At 40.3% G+C, this 20,683-nt stretch overlaps 1 long non-coding RNA gene across 1 annotated transcript in view; it reads left to right on the top strand.

The window, feature by feature from the left end:
• Positions 1-20,683, top strand: part of LOC110964428 (uncharacterized) — a 47,320-nt gene that overhangs the window by 13,516 nt on the left and 13,121 nt on the right. The window contains exon 2 of the long non-coding RNA XR_007942739.1: positions 6,508-6,544. This is a non-coding gene — a long non-coding RNA (uncharacterized LOC110964428). The remainder of the gene's footprint in view (positions 1-6,507; positions 6,545-20,683) is intronic.

The raw sequence follows: 20,683 nt of genomic DNA, 5'->3' as shown, positions 1-20,683 counted from the left end.
TCACCATTTACAACTGGTCAGATGTTTTATTCTAATGCGGTACATTTACCCTCTTGTACTACATTTACCCTCTAATACTACATTTACCCTCTACTACTACATTTACCCTCTAATACTACATTTACCCTCTAATACTACATTTACCCTCTAGTATTACATTTGCCCTCTAATACTACACTTACCTAGTAATACTACATTTACTCTCTAATACTACATTTACCCTCTAGTACTACATGTTTCCAGCTCTCCTCCTGGTGCTGTAGATCTAATAAATATTAAACTGGATGAGTCTGAGTGGAACCAGTGGAACCAGTCTTGGACTCTGCTGAGTCGGAGGAATCCTTCCTTTCCAGTGGCTGCCATCAGGCTGATTATTCTGCAGCTAATCCACTCTCCTCCTGGAGCAAATCATGGAGAACATGTGAATATTGTAGTGTGGAGCCGTCCATCACGCTGCTGTCAGTGGTCTGCAGGAACATTAAAGTTCCATGTGTTGGATGCAGCGGTCCGGTGGTCATCTCCCAGCAGAGCTCTGCCTCCATCAGGCTATTTCTGTCTGTGAGTGGGCAGGATGGATGGACCGCCGGAGGGACCAGCAGAGGGGGATGGAAATAGACGTTTTCATCCTCTCACATCGACCTGTCGCTCTGCAGCCTCCCAGCTCTGGATGGTTTGTTTACAGCTCAGCAGGAACTAATAGGAGGTGACTTCATAGGATGGAGGGCGACCAGGAGCACACTGAGCTGGTTTACAGTTTTATGAAGACAAGATTCTATCCAGAGTCATTGGAAATGTGAACCAACTGACTCCAAATATTTTACAAAATTACTCAAAAAATTAAAACATGACTGAAAATGTTTCTAGAAGACTTATACTCCTGATGAATTTCAACTATTTTCTACAATCTTCTCATTTTTCTGGACCCACCTCTATGGATTCAAAGACCTGGAATGTTTTGAGACGAAACTTAAAAACTGGAGGCAGGAAAGGAGAACGTCCCCTGGAGAAAGTTCTAGAGTAGACCTACGGACAACTGGAGAAAGTTCTCGAATAGACCTACGGACAACTGGAGAAAGTTCTAGAGTAGATCTACGGACAGCTGGAGAAAGTTCTCGAGTAGACCTACGGACAGCTGGAGAAAGTTCTCGAGTAGACCTACGGACAGCTGGAGAAAGTTCTCGAGTAGACCTACGGACAGCTGGAGAAAGTTCTCGAGTAGACCTACGGACAGCTGGAGAAAGTTCTCGAGCAGACCTACGGACAGCTGGAGAAAGTTCTCGAGCAGACCTACGGACAGCTGGAGAAAGTTCTCGAGCAGACCTACCGACAGCTGGAGAAAGTTCTCGAGCAGACCTACCGACAGCTGGAGAAAGTTCTCGAGCAGACCTACCGACAGCTGGAGAAAGTTCTCGAGCAGACCTACCGACAGCTGGAGAAAGTTCTCGAGCAGACCTACCGACAGCTGGAGAAAGTTCTCGAGTAGACCTACCAAAAACCTGGAACTCCGGAAATATTCCCAGTATGAAGGTAGAACTCTGGTTTAAATGATCCTTAAATGATTGTTTGGACAGGTTTTGGATCATTTTGCAAAGGTTTCTGTCATTCTTGTCAAGTTTTGACAAATTTAGATATTAAGTTTTCAAGCATTTTGATGAATTTAAACTATTTTTCTACAATCTTGTAGTCCTTCTGGACACACCTCTATGGATTCAAAGACCTGGAAGTCTTCAGTTCTAAGTGAGACTAAACTTAAGAACTGGAAGCACCAAAAGAGAACATCCCCTTTAGAAAGTTCTAGAGTAGACCTACCGCGGGATCATATCTGATGATTAATGAATCATCCAGAGGCTTCAGGAACTCCTTGAGTCCAACCAATGAGATCATTTCTGTCTCCAGTTGATGCTGTTTCGTGTTTTTGTTTTCTGAAGAAGCTGGAACCCAACAGAACATAGAATCAGAGGAAATAGAGCAGCAGTTTGGTTCCAGAGTCTCAGATGTTCTCTCTGACAGCTGGAGAGCATCTGCAGGTCTGCTGGAGAATGTTTCCATCAATGATGTATCTTGCAGCAGAACTGAAGCTCTGTTCTGTCCAGGCGTCATGTTCTGCTGGATTCTCACAGGTTCCTCACAGGTTCCAACATGAACAACCAGCTGTCATCCAGAGTTTCTTCAACACGTCAGAGAAGCTTCTCTTGTCTCTACTGGTCTCTGAGTCACTGCCGGCATGGTGACGTCTGTTAGCTGAAGTAAAGTTTCTCCAGACATCACCCAGAGAATAGAATAGAATAGAATAGAATAGAATAGAATAGAACGGCTTTATTGTCTTCATACATGGGGACATGAAAAAATAAAGCCTCAGGATGAAGAAATCATCAGGATTCTAAAAAATGTGAAGCTGCAGCTGAATCCTCAGAGCTCAGACACAGCTAACATGCTAATACCATGATAACAATATGCTAAAACATGTTAATAAATGCTAATAACATGCTAATAGTATGCCAATAATACGCCAACAAGTTATTAACATACTAAGAACACATTAATGACATGACTAAAACGTGCTAATAACATGCTGATAACATGCTAATAGAATACGAAAACATGTTAAAACACCCTGGTAGCACATTAATAACATGTCAGTGACATAATGTGCTAAAACATGCTAATGACAAGCTAAAAACATGCTAGCAACAATTAATAACATGCTAATAACATGCTGAAAACGTGTTAACGTGCTAATACAAGATAAAAACATGCTAATAACATGATAGTAACAATTAATTGCATGCTAATAACATGCTAACCAACCAGAAACATGGTGTTGTTCATAAAGACAGGATCAGTCTGCAGACCAGAGCTGTAATCTGTTACTACATAGAGTAATCTGATTACTGTGTGGGTGGGGGGGTGGGGGTACAGTTCAGAGTATCTAGATGTTTGGTTCCTCTCCGGTTTCTGTGTTTCTGGTCGTACATTAGAGGAACCCGTCACTATGGTAACCCAGATAACGGAGTGGAAATGTTGAATCTGAACCCAAACGGTTTGAAGCTAAACTCAGAGAAAAAATGAAAGTTAGAAGTTCAGCAGAACTTCTTCTGTTACCCAGAAGCCCCTGCTGTAGGAGGATTCAGCCTCCAGGCGTCTCCTGGGTCTCACAGGTCGGCAGGTAGGCAGGTGTAGGTGGAGGACAGGTGACCCTCAGGTGAGAACCGCCTGCAGATGTTTGTACTGAACAGCAGAGAAACAGCAACAGAATGTAGAGAAATGTAGAGGAACATAAAGGAATGTAGAGAACAGAGAGGAACATAGAGAAGAGAGAGGAATGTAGAGGACAGTAAGTCAGAGTGGAGCTGCTCAAACATCAGAGAAAACCTGCCTCAGATATAGGTTTTGACAGAAGAGTTTGTTTCCTGAACCGATAACGCTCTGATAACGTTCTGATAATGTTCTGATAACATTCTGATAACGTTCTGGTAACATTCTGATAGCATCCTGGTAATGTTCTGGTACCATCCTGGTAACGTTCTGATAACATCCTGGTAACATTCTGATAACATTCTGATAACGTTCTGATAACATCCTGGTAACGTTCTAATAACATCCTGGTAACGTTCTAATAACATCCTGGTAACGTTCTGATAACATCCTGGTAACATTCTGATAACATCCTGGTAACGTTCTGATAACATTCTGATAACGTTTTGATAACATCCTGGTAACGTTCTAATAACATCCTGGTAACGTTCTGGTAACATTCTGGTAACGTTCTGATAACATCCTGGTAACGTTCTGATAACATCCTGGTAATGTTCTAATAACATCCTGGTAACGTTCTGGTAACATGCTGGTAACGTTCTGGTAACATGCTGGTAACGTTCTGGTAACATTCTGGTAACATTCTGATAACATCCTGGTAACGTTCTGATAACATCCTGATAACGTTCTGGTAACATGCTGGTAACGTTCTGATAACATTCTGATAACGTTCTGGTAACATGCTGGTAACGTTCTGATAACATTCTGATAACGTTCTGGTAACATTCTGGTAACGTTCTGGTAACATTCTGGTAACGTTCTGGTAACATCCTGGTAACGTTCTGATAACATCCTGGTAATGTTCTAATAACATCCTGGTAACGTTCTGGTAACATGCTGGTAACGTTCTGGTAACATGCTGGTAACGTTCTGGTAACATTCTGGTAACATTCTGATAACATCCTGGTAACGTTCTGATAACATCCTGATAACGTTCTGGTAACATGCTGGTAACGTTCTGATAACATTCTGATAACGTTCTGGTAACATCCTGGTAACGTTCTGATAACATCCTGGTAACGTTCTGGTAACATTCTGGTAACGTTCTGGTAACATGCTGGTAACGTTCTGATAACATCCTGGTAACGTTCTGGTAACATTCTGGTAACGTTCTGGTAACATTCTGGTAACATTCTGATAGCATCCTGGTAACATTCTGATAACATTCTGGTAACGTTCTGGTAGCATCCTGGTAACGTTCTGATAACATCCTGGTAACGTTCTGGAAACGTTCTGGTAACATTCGTCCATCGGTTCGCTTCTGGAAGCAGCAGCTGAATGTGGTGTTTGAATGGTGTCCATCAGGGTTCAGGACGTTGATCAGTTTTCCTCTTCAGCAGGAACACCACATATCCAACGTTCTCAGGTTTTATAAACACATGCTGGAATCATCTCAGCAGAGTTTTGAGTTTATTGTGGACATATTTGATTCATTTATGTCTGTTTCAAATCATTCTGTGTCATTCTGACACCTTTGGAGTGTTTTAGATGGATCTTCAGTGATTATAGACAAATTCTTATAGACTTTTGGACTAATTTTCTTTTCTTTGGCTTTTCACGTCACCGAGGTTTGTTGTTCCCACGTGCACACGTGCACTATACTGTATCAGGGATGGGCAGTCCAGTCTGTTTACTCTCCTTATTGTTTCTGTTTTATTGTGCATTTTTAAAATACTTTTTAGCTTTTGATCGTGTTTTTACTCTTGTGTACAGCACCTTGGTCAACTCTGGTTGTTTTAAAGTGCTTTGTAAATAAATCTGATTGGATTTGATCATTTGAAGCCATTTTGATCTTTTATGAGAGATTTCAGACTAAAGTTTGGACTCATTCTGGACTCATTTGAAATCAGTTTTAGGAAACAGCAGGTTGGAATAAAACAAAAAGAAATTTAGCTAATAAACATCAGAATTTACCTCTGAAAGGATCAACGAAAGAAACACACACACACACACACACACACACACACACACACACACACACACACACACACACACACACACACAGAGTAACACACTCTGCAGCAGTAGAAGAAGAGAAGCTCCCACACAGATTCTCCATTTCCTGTCAGACTCGCCAACTTCCTGTCACCATGTTGATTTACTGTTACCATTACCCTACCTGTGGAGTGTGTGTTGTGTTACTGTGTGTGTGTGTGTCAGTCAGATTGTGTTTCAGTGTCTCAGCTTTGTGTTTCCCCAAAGACCTGCAGCGCTGCCAGAGACTCACTGGAGTAATTACAACACACACACACACACACACACACACACACACACACACACACACACACACACACACACACACACACACACACACACACACACACACACAGTCCCAGGTGGATGCAGCGTTTCCATGGTACCAGCTGACCAACCATCGGTCTCATATTGTCCTTTCGGGTTGTTTCTTGTTTTATGCCTTATTTCTGTAGTTTTTATCTTGTTGTCACCAGAGCTTCATCTCATCTCATCTTCATCTCATCTTCATCTTTATATATCTTCATCTCATCTTCATCTTTATATCATCTTCATCTCATCTTCATCTCATCTTCATCTTTATATATCTTCATCTCATCTTCATCTCATCTTCATCTAATCCCATCTTCATCTTATCTCATCTTCATCTTTATATCATCTTCATCTCATCTTCATCTTATCTTATTCTCATCTTTATTTCATCTCATCTGATCTTATGTCATCTTCATCACATTTTCATCGTATCTTCATCTCATCTTTATTTCATCTTATCTTCATCTAATCTTCATCACATCTTCATCTTCCTCAGATCTTTCCTCCTGGAATGTTTCACACATTCTTCACCTTCTTCAGACTCTTTTGAACTCAGAACCAGAAGTTTTGTGAAGTAAAGATTTAAATGTTGAAGAAACTAAAAAATGGACACACCAGAAAGTTCTCAGCCATGGAGATGTCCTCTACTTCCTGTGTGGAGCTCCTTGGTGTCGTTTTGTGTTGAATTTGAGTTATATTTTTATCTGATTGATGATTCTTGACAGGAACTTTTCTGTTCTGGTTGTTTTCCGGCTCATGGTTCATTCTTCCTCATGTTGTGATGTTAGATCCACTTGATGGTTTTATGGTTTTATCTGCTGTAATGATCCGTCTGGCCTCTGGAGGCGCCAACAGCTCCTTCACTGTTGTGTTACCAGATCTGACTCTGTTGTGTGTCTGTTTCAGGTCCCTGCTGAGTCCAACACTGTGACACCTGCTGCAGGTAACACACACACACACACACACACACACACACACACACACACACACACACACACACATACATACACACACACACACACACACACACACACACACCAGTCCAAGCATTGAGGAGTGTGTGTTTCTGCGTGTGTGTGTTATTGTGTCTCCGTCTCCATGGTTACATCTGGTAGGCTTCACACAGCTGATGGCTGTGTTGTTTTGTGCGACAGCAGCAGTGTGAGTCTCTGCATGTTTGAGCTGTTTTCATGTTTTATTGCATCGGAGGTCAAAAGGTCATGCAGCGAACACGCTAACACGCTAACTGATTAGTTCAGCCTGCTGCTGGCAGCGACACACACACACACACACACACACACACACACACACACACACACACACACACACACACACACACACACACACACACATTCTGCCAGATGATGCTGTTCTGCTGCAGTTGTCTTCTTTTTCTCAGTAGATCTAGTTTCGAGGCGCCTCAGTGGCTCAGTGGAGCTGGAAGCTGTCCAGGTCTTCTTCTTCTGTTTCTTCTTCTTCGTCTTCCTCTGTTTCTTCTTCTGTTTCTTCTTCTTTGTCTTCTTCTGTTTCTTCTTCGTCTTCTTCTGTTTGTTCGTCTGTTTCTTCTGTTTCTTCTTTGTTTTCTGTTTCTTCTTCTGTTTCTTCTTCGTCTTCTTCTGTTTGTTCTTCTTCTTCGTCTTCTTCTGTTTCTGTTTCTTCTTTGTCACTGATGACAGAACGTCCGACAGAACTTTGATTTACTGCTGTCTCTAATCTGTATCTTAGTAAGGAGTTTATAAAAACAGCTGACAGCAGGTCCTGGGCTGGTTGTGGGCTGGTTCTTTGTTGGCGCTGGACTGGTTCTGGGTCGGTTCTTGGTCAGTTCTGATGACTGTCGGCTTGATGTTTCTCCAACTGCAGCAAAGCTTATAGACTAGAACCTGTAAGAGGTTCCTCTGAGGTTCTACCAGAGGTTCCACACTCAAGATGCACATCAGAAGAACACTTCAGTCCATCTTTACTGGTTCTGTTCAGCTTTCATTAGATCCATCCATCCATCCATCCATCCATCCATCTTAGGTCTTAGGTCTTCCTTTCCTGGATGGTCCTCATGGGAGCCAGTTTGGTCGTAGCACTGGATGGTTTTGCTACTGCATTTGGAGATGCATTCAAAGACCTGGGAGGTTCCTGGTTAGTTCCTAGATGGGTTCTTGAGGATTCACTCGAAGTTTTTGTAGTTTTCTGGACTGACCGACCTTCAGTTCTTAAAGTAATGATGGACTGTCGGTTCTCTCAGCTGATTGATTCTTCCATAATATGGATTCTAACAGTTGTCCAATAGGACTGTCAGCTGTGGACCAACCTGACTTCTGATGGACCAACCCCATTAAGAAGGAAGAAACTCTACTAATGAAGGTGTGGCCAAACTGTTGACTGGATAGATAGATAGATAGATAGATAGATAGATAGATAGATAGATAGATAGATAGAGCTGTCATGTCTGCAGCTGCTCTTTTAGTCCACATCTTACAGCAGCCCATAATAATCAGCATCATGTGCGGTTACCATGACAACAGCAATCGACTTCTTCTCTCTGCCTTTTTCACTTTGCCGTTTTTTTCTCTCCAAACTCTCTGTCATCTGAGGACTGGATTTAAATCTGAAAGATCTTTTGTTGTTGGTCTGAAAGGAAGTCACACACACACACACACACACACACACACACACACACACACACATGCACACACATGCACGCGCACGCACAGCACACACACACACACTGACTATCCTGCCTTCAGAGGACGCTCCATTGACTTCCATTTATTCCCTGTAGATCTACTGCTCGTGTAAAAACGGGAGTTACAAATGAAATATTTTCTGCTCCTTAGAATGTGATGATGAACACGTGAAGGTCCTGATGAACACATGAACCTCAGTGTAGCACCAACACTGAAAAAACTAATCATTCCTGAAGCAATGCAGGACATAAAACATCCTAAATGTGACGCAAATTGATCACAATGTGACACAAAACAATCACAAAAAGCCGATCCCAGGGTGTAAACGTTAAATATTAAAATCATCTGAACAGAAGTCAGATCTTTAACGTCCTTCTATGCCTCAGGACATCTTCTGGACATGAGAGTTAAGTTCAGAAGGTGTTTGTGTCTCACATTAACTGCTCCTTGTGTTTTTCACGTCCAGTCATCCTGATTATTCCTCCACTTCTGATTCTGATTCGTGACTCTGAATAATAAATTTTCTGCTCTCAGATTCAGAGTCTTTCTGCTGCTTTTTACTTCCTCATCACACATTTCACCAGAAACTACATTTACAAATGTGGGAACAGTTTCTGCTCTGATCTTCTTCTGACCTGGACACAGTTTTAGTCTGTTCATTTGTGTTGGTTTTTAGGTTGTTCTTCCGCATTTGGATAATTAAAGGTGGAAACATTTATTAGATCAGTAATATTATGGTCTGTTTGCTTTTTATGTGGAGATCTTCAGTCCTGGTGATCCTCAGAGCTTCAGTAAGAAGTTATCGTACTAATCCTCAGTATTTCTGATTCCTGAAGATGGTTCAGCTTCATCCAAAAGACCTCTTCAGTCTAAACTGACCAGTGGAGGTTCAGGTGTTTAATGTCATGACTGAAGGTGTGAATGAAGGTGAAACTTCCTGGGGAGGGAAGACTGAAGTTTAAAGTGGTGGTGAAACTATCCAGGGGCAGATCATTGAAGGCATAAATGAAGGTGAAACTGCCTGGGAGGGAAGACTGAAGCTGTGGATGGTAAAAAATGAACTGGAGTGACTGAAAGTTTAACTAACTGCATGAGGAGGGATGACTCGATACGTTAATGGGGGTTAAACTTCCTGGGGAGGAAGGACTCTGGTTACTTGCTGTTAGACCGCCCAGGGAATGAAGACTGGATTTTTAAAGAGTGGTGAAACTACCTGGGGACAAATGATTATGGATATAAATGGTGGTTAAACTGCCCAGGGAAGAGATGACTCACGTTATGAACTGTATTAAAACTGCCTGGGGAGGGACGACTGAAGCTGTGGATAGTCATAAATGAACTGGAGTGACTGAAAGTTGAACCGAAACTGTCCAGGAGGGATGACTCGATATGTTAATGAAGGGGAAACTACCTGGGGAGGAAGGACTCTTGTTACTGACTGTGGTTAATCTGCCTGGGGAGGGAAGAATGAAGTTTTAAGTAGTGGTGAAACTACCTGGGGACAGATGATTCTAGATATAAACGGTGGTTTAAAAAAAAAAAAAAAAAAAAAAGAAAACTGCCCAGAGACGGAATATTTAATATATTAATGAAGTGAAACTGCCTGGAGAGGAAAACCTTTTGTTACTTTCTGTGGTTAAACTGCCCACAGAGGGATGACTGAAGAGGTTTTAGGCATCCAAACTGCCTAAAGATGAAGATGCTCATAGTGGTTAAGCTTCCTGTGGATGAATGATACTTGTAAATAGTGACTACCTGGGGAGTGTTGTTGTGAACCTGGACATCACCACTATCATGTTCTGGAGATGCTTTCTGAGTCATTTGTTTTTTATGAGAAGCTTCCAGTGATGCTGACTTTATTTTCTAAGAGGCTTTGGTTGTTCTGCAGGAGGTTGAATCTGGCTTTAATTCATCAGACTGACAAACTAAAGGTTGTTTCTGAGTCGGTCATTCAGCAGAGCAGCGATAATAGAACTTCATTATTCACATCAAACTCATCTCTGCTGTCTCCGTCCATCTCTTTTTAATCCTCCTTCACCTCCTCCTCCATCTCTGCTCCTTTATCTCCTCCTCTTCCATCTCCATCATTTTCTGTTCAGCCTCAAATGTGTCTCACATGTTAACATGTTCTCAGTCCTGAGCAGTATGTGTAATAGCATGTGCAGAATTCGCATTAACGTGTGCAGTACTTGTATTAATGTGTGCAGTACTTGTATTAGCATGTGTAGTACTTGTATTATTGTGTGCAGTAGTTGTACTAGCATGTGCAATATTTGTATTAGCATGTGCAGTATTTGTACTAGCATGTGCAGTATTTATATTAGCATGTGCAGTATTTATATTAGCATGAGTAGTATTTATATTAGCATGTGCAGTATTTATATTAGCATGTGCAGTATTTATATTAGCATGTGCAGTATTTATATTAGCATGTGCAGTATTTGTACTAGCATGTGCAGTATTTATATTAGCATGTGCAGTATTTATATTAGCATGAGTAGTATTTATATTAGCATGTGCAGTATTTATATTAGCATGTGTAGTATTTGTACTAGCATGTGCAGTATTTATATTAGCATGTGTAGTATTTGTACTAGCATGTGCAGTATTTATATTAGCATGTGCAGTATTTATATTAGCATGTGCAGTATTTATATTAGCATGTGTAGTATTTGTACTAGCATGTGCAGTATTTATATTAGCATGTGCAGTATTTATATTAGCATGTGCAGTATTTATATTAGCACGAGTAGTATTTATATTAGCATGTGCAGTATTTATATTAGCATGTGCAGTATTTATATTAGCATGTGTAGTATTTGTACTAGCATGTGCAGTATTTATATTAGCATGTGCAGTATTTATATTAGCATGTGTAGTATTTATATTAGCATGTGCAGTATTTATATTAGCATGTGTAGTATTTGTACTAGCATGTGCAGTATTTATATTAGCATGTGCAGTATTTATATTAGCATGTGTAGTATTTGTACTAGCATGTGCAGTATTTATATTAGCATGTGCAGTATTTATATTAGCATGTGCAGTATTTATATTAGCACAAGTAGTATTTATATTAGCATGTGCAGTATTTATATTAGCATGTGCAGTATTTATATTAGCATGTGTAGTATTTGTACTAGGATGTGCAGTTTTTATATTAGCATGTGCAGTATTTATATTAGCATGTGCAGTATTTATATTAGCATGTGCAGTATTTATATTAGCATGTGTAGTATTTGTACTAGCATGTGTAGTATTTGTACTAACGGGGCAGTATTTATTATTAACGTGTTTAGTATTTGTACTAGCATGTGTAGTATGTGCATTAGTGTGTGCAGTATTTGTACTAACTTGTGTAGTATTTGTATTAGCGTGTGAAGTATTTGTACTAGCGTGTGCAGTAAATGCTGGTTTAACTGCCTTTGAAGGTCCACTTACTGATCTACATTGACCGTCTGAGGACTGTGAGGTTTATGGGGACATCTGGAAACATCTGTTAGCATGTAGTTCCATGTTTGACTGGTGTCTGGTAGAACTAGAGGAAATGTTTCTTCTTCTTTTTCTTCCTGTTTGAGGAGGAAACTCGTCAGTAAATGTGAGACATGAACACAGAGCACTAACTTCCTGTTTTTATTCAGATCATCAGTTTGTTGAAACTTTGACTCTTTGCTCTCTGACTTTTCAGGTTTTTACCATTTAGGTGCATTTATTGAACAGAAACCCCCCTGGTTGGTCCAAGATGTTTTAGTATCCTGGTTTTATCATCTTGATGTGTTCATGTTGAGGTTTTAGACATTTTCTCATTTTAATATCCAAGTTTTGGTCTTTTAGTGCAATAATATCCAGGTTATTGATATTTTTGCACATTAATATCCAGGTTTTGGATGTTTTGGTGTCTTAATGTTCAGATGATTTTTGTTTCATTAATATCCAGGTTGTTGGCATTCTAGTGCAACAAATATCCAGATTTCAGATGTTTTAGTGCAAAGATATCCAGGTTTATGACCAGTGATGGGAATAACGGCGTTAAAATAAACGGCGTTACTAACGGCGTTACTTTTTTCAGTAACGGGTAATCCAACTGAATACTTTCTATACCATTACAATGCCGTTACTGTTACCAACATGCCGTTTATGTGGTACTTTATTGAAGCCGTCATCTGACTCATCTTTTTTTTCCTCCTTTGTTGATGGTGGGAAGGGCGGGGCGTGATAACTGCCTTCGTAATGATGATTGGCTAAGATAGAGTAAGATTTCATGTTCAGCCAACCAGAGACATCAGGTGGGCAGGTGCTGCTTTACACACAAACCCAGCAGCACATAGCAGCACACATACACACACAAACTATGATGAGATGACCAGTCCGGAGTTGAGAGGAAAGACGGCGTTTTCAAGATGAAAATACAGACACTACTTCAACCTCATCGAGGTAAAAGGCAAAAATGTACATGTTGAGTGTACATTATGTCGTCCCAGAGTAACGAGTTTGTCAACGTCCAATACAAGCAACTCAAATTTAATGAAGCACCTCTCGACTGCACACGCTTCTACTACGCTAGTGGCTAAAAACAGCGTTGACCCCGCTAATGATGGCAGGCCAGGTGCTGTTACCGTGAGCTCCACCAACAAAGGACACGGAGCCACTCCGTCCAAGCAGTCAAAGCTGGATTTTTCTGCCCCAGCTCCACAGAAACTTGTGACACAGACGGAACTTAATGATCTGATAGGCCGTTATGTTGTTGAAAACATGCTGCCGATGTTTTTGCTGTTCCATTCTGTGCACCTGGCTTATGAAACCCGCTCTGGGGGGTACAAATTCTTTGTTTTTAAACTTAAAAGAAAAAAGTAACGTAATACTTACTTTCACTGGTAACTAGTTACTTTCATAGTGGAGTAACTCAATTACTAACTCAGTTACTTTTTGGAGAAGTAACGAGTAACTATAACTAATTACTTTTTTAAAGTAACGTGCCCAACACTGTTTATGACATACTGGTGCATTAATTTCGAGGTTTTGGTGTGTTAGGGAAATAATATCCAGGTTTTAGATGTTTGGGTGCCCTAAAATCTGGATGGTTTTGTCTTTTGGTGTATTAATATTGAGGTTTTTGGTGGTTTGCTGTCTTCATATCTGCATTTTTGAGTGTAAATATCCAGGGTTTGGGTGTTTTGGTGTCTCAATGTTCAGGTGTTTGTTGTTTTGTTGCATAAATATCCAGGTTTTTGACACTGATGTGTGTTAATAATAAAGCTTTTTACAATCTTGCTGCATTATCGTCTCAGTTGTGACTCTTTCAGGTGTTCATATCCTGGTTTTTAATAATTTGCTGCATTAACATCTCCGTTTTGACTCTTTACCATCCTAATAATCAGGATTTTGCTGTTTATTTGCAGTAATATTTTGTTGTTTGACTCACTGGTGGCTCTATATCCAGGTTTCTGATATTTTCGTGCTTCAACATACAGGGTTTTTTGTATTTTCATGTATTAATATGTGTGTTTCTGACTCTGCATTAACCTCCTGGTGACTCTGGTGCAGATCATGAATGTTGTATCCTACCGTCAGGTGCTTCTGCAACGCAATCAGGAAACATTTATTCAGATCTGACTGTGATTGGAGCAGACTTCTGGAATAAACCGTCTGTAAACACTCAGAGCGTTTAGTCTGTGGACAGATGATCGGGCTGTTAACATCCTGGTTCAAGGATGGTTCTTGAAGCTCCACAGCTTCCTTCTGACATACGACAAGTTTAATCTTCAGCACAGTTCTTGGAAGTCTTAGATTGTGGAAGGAGACTTTTTGTCCTGATGGTGGAAAACACTCAAACATCTCAGGATTCTGCAGGAATCAGGTGATAGCAGACAGCTGTTGGTTCTTCTTCCTGTTATCTGTTGGAGTTCCCTCCTGGTTCTATGTTCTATGTCCTCTGAAGCTGTGACAGATGGATGGAGGAGCATCAAACAGGCAGTGGGTGGAGCCAGATAAGCATGGAGGCTGAATGAGACATTCTGTTGGTGTCTTCAAGGGACGTTCCATCCAGAACCCTCCTGCTTATTTATCCTCCTCTGCTTTGTGCTTCAGCTGAGGACACTGAGAGGTTCTATCTGCTCCACTGGGAGGTTCTATCTGCTCCACTGGGAGGTTCTATCTGCTCCACTGGGAGGTTCTATCTGCTCCACTGGGAGGTTCTATCTGCTCCACTGGGAGGTTCTATCTGCTCTACTGGGAGGTTCTATCTGCTTAGGGCTTTAACTCTCAGAGAACATTCGGTCACGTTCTGGTGGAGTAGCTTAGTCCTTCTGCAGCGTTTTACTACATTTTCATTCTAGTTTTCTGAAAAAGAATGAAACGGCTTTATGGAAGGGTTGTGGTCAGGTAATTTCTCCAGAATTAGTGGTTCAGAACAATGAGGAAGTACTTCAGGTTTGGAAAGTCCTTTTTCAAAACAGGAAGTGAGTTTCAGTCGGACGTTTTGTTGAGCCTCCATCCACCCTGACCTCCACCTCAAACAGACTTCCTGTTTCTTTAAATCACATCTGGATGCTGACAATAAAACCCTGAAGTCTGATTTTAGCCCTGAAGAAGAAAAGTCCTCCGTGAGTCCAAGCTCTCTGCTGTCAGACTTCATCTGGTCCTGATAGGCGCTCTGACAGATCTCTGGAGACGTCCGCGATACGAACATCGGTGGAGGGAAGTGAAGTAGATGCTTTTCCATCCAGCTCATCAATAAAGCAGCGTGAAGCGACGAGAGCTGCAGATAAATCATTCAGTCCTGGACACCGTGTGACTGTTTAAAGCAAACACACATTAAGCTTTTAGCGTCCACAGCAACACTCAGCGCCTTCACGTTTCATTACAGGCACACTCCCTAATGTACACCTTTCAGAGGCATCATGTGGCCACGTCCAGGTTTTAGACGGTGTGGTCATTCTATATCCCAGTTTTGGAGTCTTTGGTGAATTACTGTCCAACTCATTCACTGTTTGGTGTCTTAATAAAACGGTTCTTGACATTTTTGTACATTAATGTCAAGATGGTTGAGATTTTTGTGTCTTCATATTCAGGTTTTTGACATCTTGGTGTCTTGACCTCCAGATTTTTGACACATTGAATGTTAATTCTCATATCATTGACTTCTTTGTGTCTGATAGACTCTAGTGTCTGACTCTTTGACCCTTTGTTGTGTTAATTTGTAGGTTTTTGACATTTTTGATGTGTTAACATTCAGGTCTTTCGCTCATTTCTGGAATTAGCAGCGGGTTTTTCAGATTCCGGTCGAGTGTTTCCATGTCAGAAATTTTTTGGACCTTTGGAAGGATTCTATTATAAAAAGTTTAAAGGAAAAAGCAAAATTCTAAAAATGTTTTGACCTGCTTGAGGCTGTTTTTGACTTTTTGTTGAAGGAGTCAGCGATCTTCTGTGATGAACTGAGCTGTGGTTTCATTGGTTGTTTTCATGTCTGATGTCATCCAACATGGCCGACACTCTTCTGGAAACATCCGGAAGTTTCTCTGCAGACGGAAAAAATTTGGTTTGTTTTTTAGCAAACAGGGTCCGTGTACGTCGCCGTCATTCTATTTTCGATTTGGGGTCAAAACACCAAAAACGGATAACGGCCGTTTCCCGTTTTTCGTTTTCAAAATAAAAATCAGAAAACAGAAAACCAATCCGTTTTCCGATTTTCTTTTTTCAATAAAAACGGATATTAAAAAACAAATTAGAAGTTAAATTTCATTTTTGATATCTGTTTTTTATTTATTTATTATTTTTATAGAATCCGTGTATCATTCCTTCATTCGTTTTTCAAAATCAAACCAAAACCAAAAAAACGAAATAATGACTCATTTTTTCAATATTTGTTTCCAGACCCAAAACGAAAAAATGGATAACGAATCTTATTTCCAATTTCATGCACAATTGGAAAATGGACTAAACGGATAACAGGGTTAGAATAATAACTGTAATTTAGCTATTATTGGTACCCATTTCCCAATGTGCTTTGCTTGCGCAACAGAGTGGATGCCGCTCGGGGTGCTGCGCAGCGAGAAATACGGCCGCCCTGTTGGTCCGGTCACCCGCTCCACTCAGCGCTGTTTGACAGCACATTTAATCCATCTTGACTCTGAATATTAAACTGATTTTCACGCGTTTTTATTTTTGTTGTTTTTGCTGCAAACGTCATACATGTATCTATGATACAGGACAAATGGTTCAGCGTATTTTAATATTCATAGCGGGATTAACAGTAATAGAATATTCTGATATTAAGCTCGACTGTAGACAGGTATTTTGCAAACACTGTAAACACACACACACTAATATATGTTAGAGAAGCAGATAATGGCAGTAAAGTCAATTATTTTAATAATTTGAAGGGATAAAAGCCCGGGATCTTTCTGCATGGAGTTTGCATGTTCTCCCTGTGCATGCGTGGGTTTTCTCCGGGTACTCCGGCTTCCTCCCACAGTCCAAAAACATGCTGAGGTTAATTGGTTACTCTAAATTGTCCGTAGGTGTGAATGTGAGTGTGATTGTGTGTCTGTATATGTAGCCCTGTGACAGACTGGTGACCTGTCCAGGGTGTCCCCTGCCTTCACCCGAGTCAGCTGGGATAGACTCAGCACCCCCCATGACCCTAGTGAGGATAAAGCGGTGGATAGAGAATGGATGGATGGATATCAGAAAATGATAATATATATATATATATATATATATATATATATATATGTTATGTATATATATTGTATATATGTGTTTATAGCGTAATCATATATTGTCTCTTCAAATCATTAAAATAATTGACTTTGCTGCCATTATCTGCTTCTCTAACATATATTAGTGTGTGTGTGTTTACAGTGTTTGCAAAATACCTGTCTACAGTCGAGCTTAATATCAGAATATTCTATTACTGTTAATCCCGCTATGAATATTAAAATACGCTGAACCATTTGTCCTGTATCATAGCTACATGTATGATGTTTGCAGCAAAAACAACAAAAATAAAAACGCGTGAAAATCAGTTTAATATTCAGAGTTAAGATGGATTAAATGCGCTGTCAAACAGCGCTGAGTGGAGCGGGTGACCGGACCAAGAGGGCTGCTGTATTTCTCGCTGCGCAGCACCCCGAGCGGCGTCCACTCTGTTGCGCAAGCAAAGCACATTGGGAAATGGGTACCAATAATAGCTAAATTAGAGTTATTATTCTAACCCTGTTATCAGTTTAGTCCATTTTCCAATTGTGCACAAAATCGGAAATCGGAAAAAAGATTTGGGTCTGGAAACAAGTATTGAAAAAAAGGAGTCGTTTTTTTGGTTTTGGTTTTATTTTGAAAAAAAGAATGAACGAATGATACACGGATTTTATAGCCCAATATCACAAGAGTTACCCCAAAGGGCAAGCAAATCGGGTACAATGGATTTCACTGCTGTCTTATTTATTCACAGGACTAGCAGGGTGACTGAAGAAATAAATGTAATAGTCAGAACAGCACTGCCGAAGCGCTCTATCATAATTGCATGCCTAGTTTTTATATGCTTTGTGAACAATCTCATCCACTATATCTGAATGTCATAGTAATAATGTGAACATCGCCACCTTCTGGGTGCTCTAGCTCAGAATACACAATTTTCAACATTAAATGTTCTTCCAGACTGGATCATCATTTGGCCGCAAAATGATGACCGGCTACCTGTCATCAAGAAATGTCAAGGCTTGTGAGGGCAGGGTTAAGGGTAAGATCCCTGCATGGACCCTACCACCAAGCACGTTAACATGTAAGAGAAGCACTATTTGCACTCATGTGTTTGTGCAGTTTAACAACATTTGTGTTTTGGTGTGGTTCTAGGAGAGTGGGTCCGTGTATGTCGTCATTTCTGATGTTTGTCTTGCAAAAGTGTAGTTAAAAAACGGATATCAAAAAATGAAATTTAACTTCTAATTTGTTTTTTGATATCCGTTTTTATTGGAAAAAAAGAAAATCGGAAAACGGATTGGTTTTCTGTTTTCTGACTTTTATTTTGAAAACGAAAAACGGGAAACGGCCGTTATCCGTTTTTGGTGTTTTGACCCCAAATCGAAAATAGAATGACGGTGACGTACACGGACCAAACAGCTGGTTTGGTTTCCGTTTTCTTCTACTCTGTTTATTAGCTGATAGCGCCACCCTCTGACAACACGATGCAGCTGAGTTTATTCACTACAACTGCTAACAAGTTAGCAAAAATTAGAGATATTTGTTCATTAGCATCCAGCTGTTTGATGACTTTGTCTGTTAATATCCAGCTTTTAGGCACTTTGTTGGTGTAGATATTCAGGTTTTAGATGTTTTGGTGTCTTAATGTTCAGATGTTTTGTGTTTTGGTGCACTAGTATTGAGGTTTTTGATGTTCTGGTGAATTCATATCTGCATTGTTGACATTTTTTACATTAATTTCGAGGTTTTGTGAATTACTTCATTAATATCTCGCTTTTTGATGACTTTGTAAACAATAAGGTTTTTGACACTTTGCTGTATTAATATCCATGTTTCTATCATCTTGCAATGTTCATGTTGAGGTTTTTGACATTTTCTCATCTTAATTTCCAAGGTTTTGACCCTTTGGTGTCTTTATATCTTGGTTGCTGACGTTTTTGATGCATTAATGTAGAGGTTTTAGGCATTTTGCTGTGTTACTATCCGGGTTGTTGATATTTTTTGTGTGTAGAAATCCAGGTTTTGGATGTCTTAGTGTCTAAATATTCAGGTGTTTTTTATTTAGTTGCATTACTATCCATGTTTTTTTTACATTTTGGTGCATTAATATCAGATTTTCAATGTTCTCATGTCTTCATATCTGCATTGTAGAGATTTTTTTGCATTAATATCCCAGTTGTAGATGGTTTGGTGCCTGAATATTCGGCCATATTTACAGTTTGTTGCGATAATATCCATGTTGTGTTATTGAGGTATTTGATGTTCTGGTGTCTTCATTTCTGCACTGTTGAGATTTTTGCATTGATTTCAAGATTTTAGTGATTTAGTGCATTAATATGCAGCTTTTTGACATCTTGGAGTGTTGATGCATCGCTTTCAGACACTTTGCTGTTTTACTATCCAGGCTGTTGACATTTTAGTGCATAAACTATCCACGTTTTGGATGTTTCGGTGTCTTAATCTAGATCTAAACTAAATCCTTGCTGGTGTTTGGACGTTGGATAAAATTGTCTGATGAATGAAAATGTAGAATGTTAATTAGTGTTTCCTTTTTCAGATTTTTGTTTAAATTTGCTCGACCGTCCCGTGAACCCAGGATGAACGTGTCCCTGAACGCAGCTCTAAACTGTTTAATTAGTGTTTAATCTGCTGAAACATTCAGAAGAGAGGAAGTTTTCTTCTTCCTCAGTGACAGTTGAGCATACCCTGCCGTGGTGTTCCCAATTAACGTCTGATCTGAGAGCAGTTGGTCTGAGCGGCAGCAGGAAGCAGAGATGGTGGAGATAGAGAGAGAGAGAATCTGGACGGAGGCTGAACGGCAGCAGCTGCTTTACAGCCGAGCGTGCCGTCGTCGAGGGCGCTGGGCTGTTGCCACGGGGATTACTGACATGTCTGCCGCCACGGCAACGGCCAACAGGACCTGATCTGGGAGGAGGACGAGGAGGTTGTCGGGGTCGGCGCCTACGAGCAAGGCAGCATGGAGGAGAGGTAACCGGAGGGACAAAGAGGAGGAAACGAAAGAACCGGAGAGGAACAGAAAGACAGAAGTGATGCAGAGTTTCAGGCGTTCTGTCGTCTGTTCTCTGAGTTCTTCTCGTTTCTTCACCTTCAGTCTGTCGGCTCTGAGATTCATTTCAGCCTCGTCTCTGGTTCATTCACACCACGGAACAATCATATAATCTGTTCCTTATTGTTAGCAAATCTCCTGTCAGTCTGCTGTAAGCCGTCCAGGACCAGACGGTTCCGTACGTTAACGTCAGGTCGGTTCCTAATATCCTGTTTTTTACTCTCTGGAGTTTAATATCCGGCTTTAGGAGCTTTTGGTGCATTAATATTGACGTTTTTGACATTTTGATGTCTTCATTTTCAGCTTTTTTTACACTTTGATTCATTCATATCCAGGTTTTTGACACTGGGGCGTCTTCATATCCAGATTTTTCACATTTTGATGCGTTAATGTCCAGGTTTTTGATTCTTTGGTGTGTTCATATCAGTGTTTTATTCTTTGGAGTATAAATATCTGTCTTTTTTGACATTTTAGTGCCTGAGGATCCAGTTGTTGAGGTTTATATGCGTTAATATTAGGGTTGATGAGCTTTCGTTGCATTAATGTTGACGTTTTTGACATTTGGTGTGTTCATTTTAAGGGTTTTTTTTGCATTTTCATTCATTCATATCCAGGTTTTTGATTCTTTGGTGCGTTA

This window comes from Acanthochromis polyacanthus, chromosome 6 (assembly GCF_021347895.1).
Source record: "Acanthochromis polyacanthus isolate Apoly-LR-REF ecotype Palm Island chromosome 6, KAUST_Apoly_ChrSc, whole genome shotgun sequence".
NCBI classification, from domain to species: Eukaryota; Metazoa; Chordata; class Actinopteri; family Pomacentridae; genus Acanthochromis; species Acanthochromis polyacanthus.
The sequence above is the reverse complement of the archived record's forward strand: the minus strand, read 5'-3'. Positions and strand labels throughout refer to the sequence as shown.